Source organism: Oncorhynchus nerka, linkage group LG4 (assembly GCF_034236695.1).
Source record: "Oncorhynchus nerka isolate Pitt River linkage group LG4, Oner_Uvic_2.0, whole genome shotgun sequence".
NCBI lineage: Eukaryota > Metazoa > Chordata > Actinopteri > Salmoniformes > Salmonidae > Oncorhynchus > Oncorhynchus nerka.
In genome coordinates this window covers 51,081,949-51,088,168 of record NC_088399.1, presented here as the reverse complement: position 1 = coordinate 51,088,168, position 6,220 = coordinate 51,081,949, and the positions used below count along the sequence as shown (strand labels likewise).

At 39.7% G+C, this 6,220-nt stretch overlaps 1 long non-coding RNA gene across 1 annotated transcript; it reads right to left on the bottom strand.

Annotated features, from left to right (window-relative positions):
- Positions 1 to 1,992: 1,992 nt before the first annotated feature.
- On the bottom strand, positions 1,993 to 4,453 carry LOC115128966 (uncharacterized). The gene is made up of 2 exons (XR_003863577.2): positions 3,994 to 4,453; positions 1,993 to 2,234 (listed from the first exon to the last, which is right to left on the bottom strand). It is a non-coding gene; the product is annotated as an uncharacterized LOC115128966 (long non-coding RNA).
- Between the last annotated feature and the right edge of the window lie 1,767 nt (positions 4,454 to 6,220).

Sequence of the window (6,220 nt, the reverse complement as noted above, 5' to 3'; positions counted from 1 at the left end):
AGCAGTTTGGCATCACAGCAGCGTACAGCTTTAAGGCCACTCCATCATCTACTGCTGGTTCCAGCTCCGTGGCAATGCAGTTGGACAGTGAAGATGAAGAGGATTTCCTTGCCAATCTATGATTCATCATATTTACAGTACGTAAGGAGTGAACTTTCTGGAACTGGCGGAGACACACAGCTGATGGTGACAGTGTGTACTGCAGTGTGAGCGAGAACAGTGGCAATATCTGGAGGAAACCATTGGGCAGCTAGCCAGCTTAGCAGCACAACAACCTGGAGAGAGATGCCTAGCGCACACATCATTATTTGAGAGAAGTTGCTTGTTCAATAAGATAGCATAAATACCTTGTTATTAGCTTGTACCTATAATTATTGATCAGTTAGGTAGCATGTTAACTATGGTTGCTTCCCAAGCCGGCTGGTCGTTTGTTCTATTGGTTTGGTTGCCAGACACACGATCCAGTCATGCAGTCTTTTTGTTCTGTATCTATGGACGAGACCCAGTCGTTCGCCCGAAATGTCCCATAGCCATACTGTCTGGCAACGTTCTTATCCCTTGCTTGCTAGCCAGCCAACTACGGTTAACATAGCCACGTCAAATAGTGCAGCCAGAATAACAACAGTAACTGCATTTGCATTTGTTTAAGCAGTTTTGTTGTGACATTTTCAGATACATCCATAACAATGAGCTAATGAGCTGTGATTTTCGCCTGGCAAAGAAAATGCGCTCTCTCGTCAGGACACTGTTGTTCAGAGGAGCTAGCCAACAACACAGCTAAAACAATCACTTCAAACTGAAGCAGCAACTAGCTGCACTTCATTTGACATTTCTTTGTATATATCCATAAAAATAATGGCAGCTGATTCATGATTTTGACTGGCTGAGAAACGCTGCCACGCCCGTCTGTCTCGTCCCGCCTCCTGACACATGAATTACTATGGGATGGCTGGAGATCGAATTTGAATATTGAAACAATGTTGCAAACGTCGGAGAGACAGACAGACAAGGTTTATACAAATCTCCGCTGTTGAAAACAAAATGTTAGTCTAAACGAAATGTGAGATCATGTCCACATGCTATTTATAGTGGAGATCAAGTTTATAAATTGCCTGGCTGGGCTGATGAGACAGTTGATTCTGCTGCCAGATGGAATAGAGTAAATAGGCATTTTAATGTCATAGATTTAGCCAGTGGTAACTTGTGGAATAGACACTGGTTGGAATGCGGTTTTAACCAAACAGCATTCAGGATTAGACCCACCAGTAGTATAATTCTTGATATTGTTATTTTAGAGTGGTACAACAAAGGATCACACACAGCAACATAGCGGTCACTAGATATCAAGACCAAATTGCCCAGAGATTAAGAAAGAATTACATAACCGATGTAGACAAAGTATTAACAGGAATATTTCCCAAAAACCCAGGATGATTCCATTACTGCTACTGTCGCTACTGGTATCACAATCAGCCCCACCAGGAGATCTTCCACAGCCAGAGAGAGGATGAGCAGGTTGATGGAGTGATGAGCAGCTTGAAGTGAGAGATGGAGATGATCACCAGTACGTTTAAAAATACTGTAACTGATTAAATCAATAAGAAGATGTACAGTGTTGTGTAAATAGATGTTGATAGCGACACCTTTCAGCAAGAAGAGTGTACGTCTTGAAAACAGTATTGAGTATCTTTGTGTTCGTCCATTTGTAATAAAGGGTCAAAAATGCTGCGGTCCTTCTCCTGCTTGGTCCTGTGCGTGACCATGTCAGGTCAGCCTTCTGACAAACTCTGAGCTCTGCCTCTCTATTCATCCCTGAGTGATTAACAGACACTCTCTGCACACACTCAAGCAAACCATTGAACAAAAACACATAATTTGTGAAACCATGATGTGAAGTATGATAGGATTGGATGCTGCTGTGCCCACCTAGCCTGTCCTTCAGCCTTACTGATAGTTAGTGTAAGGACCGACTCCGGAGCTGAGAAGCAAGTATATGGAGTCAACATTTATTCAGGAACAGACAGGTAACAGAACAGGAACAGCGTCAGCACACTGGTAAACAACGACAAACGACAATTAATGCTGAAGCAGGGAACAGAGCGGGGAACCAGACAGATGGAAGGTAATGACAGAGGTGATTGTGTCCAGGTGAGTCCAGTAATCGCTGATGAGCGTGACGGGGGGAAGGCTGGCGTGCGTAATGATGATGGCGGAAGTGCGCAATGCGGGGGAGCCTGCGCCAGGAGGGAAGAGTGACAGTTAGAGATGAGAAAAAAAGTACCTTTTTCTCCAAGTCTGATCATTTGAATGGGGTAAAAATTTTATGGATGATGTTTTGGTCACTCAAATGCAATTTTTGGGGTGATGTTAGTGCTCAGTTTGGACCATAATCCATAACTTCAAGAGACGTGACGGCATTGGCACATGGCCAGTGTAGGCAAGATGATAAGACGGCATCGCTTTATGGTGTATACACTTCATATAATTTCTTTATGGTGTATACACTTCATAAAATGTCTTTATGGTGTATATACTTCATATAATTTTTTTATAAAGTAACATTTCACACACAAAAAAACGATTTAATATAATTCACTATTAGGGTATTGGGTAACACTTTATAATAACGTTCAGTAATGAACCATTTATAAGGCATTTCCAAACAGTTCGCTCATCATTTATGTAGCACTACTCCCATATTTGTAAATGTTAGTAAGCTAGCTATTCACACATGTATAAATAACTTTTAATTCATGTATGAATGATTCATAAGATCATTCGATGTTTAATATTTAAATAAACCATTTACTAATCATTTTCAAAGTATTGTAGCAGTTCCTAATCTAAATTGGAGGGATATTTCTACTTGACATACTTGATAAATATTCTTAATGACCAGTGTAATTTCTTACAAACTGATTGACATGCCATTGGTAGACATTAAAGTCTCGAAATGGCTTTGAACATATCGATAGTAATAAACACGTAAACAATCGTTAAACAACTGTTGCAAGGATGTTAGGAAGTGTTGTATTGCAAATATTTTGCGAAATGTTTTCAATCTTGCAAACTAATCATAAAACAGGGAGTAGCCTACACACAACAGCTGGCCGGACAAGCCGGTTTTCCTCTAGTGTAGAGGCTCTTCAACTTTTTTAGCCTGGGACCCAAATTTGAAATTCTGTGTTTTCCTGGGACCCAAGCTTAGGAAAATAAATATCGGTACATTGCATTGCCCTTATGCCTAAAAGAAATGCAATATAGACAAAAACAAATAACAATGACATTAAATATCCACATAAATATCTATTCGTGTTTATTTTCCACCATTAAAAACACTTTTACATATCTGTCTAGGTTGGAACTGTTGCTATTAAAATACAATACATCATTTTCATTCTGAATTGTAATAAACTGATTGATCACATCACACAGATGTACAACAGAACACACACAGGCTCAGTTTTTGACAGTGCAACCCTAAGTAAACAGTACAGATGAAAAATGATCAGGCCTACTGTAGATCTTACTGTATACATTATTGTTGAAAGGAAGTCTAGGTTGGAACTGTTGCTGTTAAAATACAATACATATTTTGTATTCTGAACTGGAATAAACGGATTGATCACATCACACAGATGTAGACCAGAAAACACACACACACACAGTCCTAATGAGAGGTGTGTGGCTGGTAGAAGTTTTCAACAACCATGTATATTCTGCGCAGTTTATTCCAGTTAAGAAGTAAAAAATATTATTGTATTTTAACAGCAACAGTTCCAACCTAGACTACTTTTAAACATTACTTACTAGGGTTCCACTATCAGTAGCTAGCTTGCTTTGGCGAATGTTAGCTATTAGCTGTGTACAAGGCCAGGGGATTGTTTGAAAGTGAAACTCACATCTACTACGATGAGAGTTAGTTAGTACTCCCTTATTTCTGCTTAGCATCACCTGTTATAAACGAGAACAATGCCTTGCTATCTGACTTACTTTTCCACTGTCGAAGCACTGTTTCCTGAAGCATTCTGCCCTGTTCTCAAAGAACTCCCTGGGTTTACCATCATGCTGTGAATGTTTGGTCAGGACACGTCGTTTTATTAATTCGTTCGTTTGGAGAGACTCATTACTAAGCACTTCCACACACAAAACACATTGTGGTCGCTCCTCGTTATAAGTTCGTATGAAAGAGAAAGAAACTCATCGCTGTATATGGGTTTCATGATAATTGAGTTCAGTCAGAAGTTGTTGCTAGCGTTAAGTCCATTTGATGACAGCGGTGATTGCGAGTGGGAATGACAAGTCAGCCGCAGACAGCGCATCATCTGCTGCTGAACGACAGCGCAGCATCGTGTGTGTCGCGGAGTGATCTTCAAGAAAACGACAGAAAAAAGATCCGGTATACCGCGAAGCACACCGGCATCTCCCTCTCACACTCGCGCTGTTGCCAAACTGAGCAGAGCCCGCTGCTATGGGGGGTGATAAGGGACATATATAAGCCTAGGCAATCGTACCACCTGACCTGACATGACTTGATTACCATGACATGATACCAACGCCTTACTAACGTCTGCTTGACTCCTGCGTTATGTGTCTGACTGTCATGACATGATACCAACGCATTACTGACTTCTGAAAGTCATAATGAAAGTCATAATGTGCATAGAGTTTATATTAATTAAATCTCAACCATAAAGGTTAGAAATTTAAACATTTTCTGTGCAAGCAGACCTTTCGACATAGCCACCTTGAACTATAGTGTAGCATACGGCTTGTGTATTTCCTGTTATCGCTAATGGCCTAGCAAAGATGATACCCAGCCTATAGATAATCTGTCTTTTCCTCAACACCTCATGGAATGGTATGTTATACTATCTCTCTGTATACAGATCTAAATGTTGTTAATCACAGACTGTGTTGTTACCAGTTCCACATCAGACAACCAATAAGAGTTGGTTGTCCCCGAGTTCATAGGTGCTATTCGGAATCCTTGGGATGTCTCTTCAGTCCAATAGAGCAGTTCTTTGACTTTCCCAGAGGATCCGTGCTATTCGGTATCCTTGGGATGTTCCTATCTCTATCAAGTATTAATGTATAAAAGGGTCAAGTTTAGTGTTAGTTTAGGGTTCAGGGTAAGGACATCCCAAGGAATCCAGATAGCAGTGACCATTCATAGAGTGAGAGACTGGCACAGAATTTGAGAGCTTGGCGGCGAAGCAATTTTTGAGTGTCTGCCCCAGATAATTTCATTAAAGACGATGAAAAAATAATTACCAAGATGTCCTTGATGCAATTGAGGTGTAAGTAGGTTATATTTAAGTTGTGATATCGTTTTGAAATATTTAGGCCTACTGTGTTAAGGCAAATTCGGTTTATTTGAAAATAATACTTTTTTGTTGATAACGTATTGTCGAAAGAACGTAGGCAACATGTTTTACTGTGTCTATAGCGGTGTAGGCTAGTGTACAATAACATAATTTGATGTGCTAGTATTATTTATTTAATGGATTAATTAAATTGTAAATTAAATGACTGCTTTTCACTGAAGAAGGGAAACGAGGTACAACATGCAACTTCGATCGAAGACCTAAAATCATGCCTGGCCATATCACAAAGGTATCCTAATATAGTGTGGATACAGTAGTAGCCTATTCTACAACAATGTAACTGTATGCGCTACTATTATTTATCTAATTGATCAATTAAATGTGGATGGGTACGCTATTTCATTCAATGATTACGTTATTGTAGAAGGTAATATTGTAATTGAATGTGCTATAGTATAATTTATTTAATTGATGAATACAATTGTAAATGGGGATGGGAAGGTTACTTCATTCAGTGAATACTGAATGTATTGCTATCTCTGGGAGTATGTTAATGACGGCTTTTCAGCTGTTGAACTATGGCAGTGTCAAACTAATTTCTAAATCTCTTTTTCTTCTTTTAGTCAAGATGTGATGAGACAGAGCAACCAATCAGCTTCACTGAAGGTGTTAAACCCACTGTTCTCCCTCCACAAGTAACCACATCCTCTTCTCCTGTTCAACTACTTTGCCACGACACTAAAAAAAAACCTGTGCCCATCTCAGTGTAACATGATCCATCTGAGCTGACAAGGTAAAAAGCTATCGTTCTGCCCCTGAACAAGGCAATTAACCCACTGTTCCTAGGCCGTCATTGTAAATAAGAATTTGTTCTTAACTGACTTGCCTAGCTA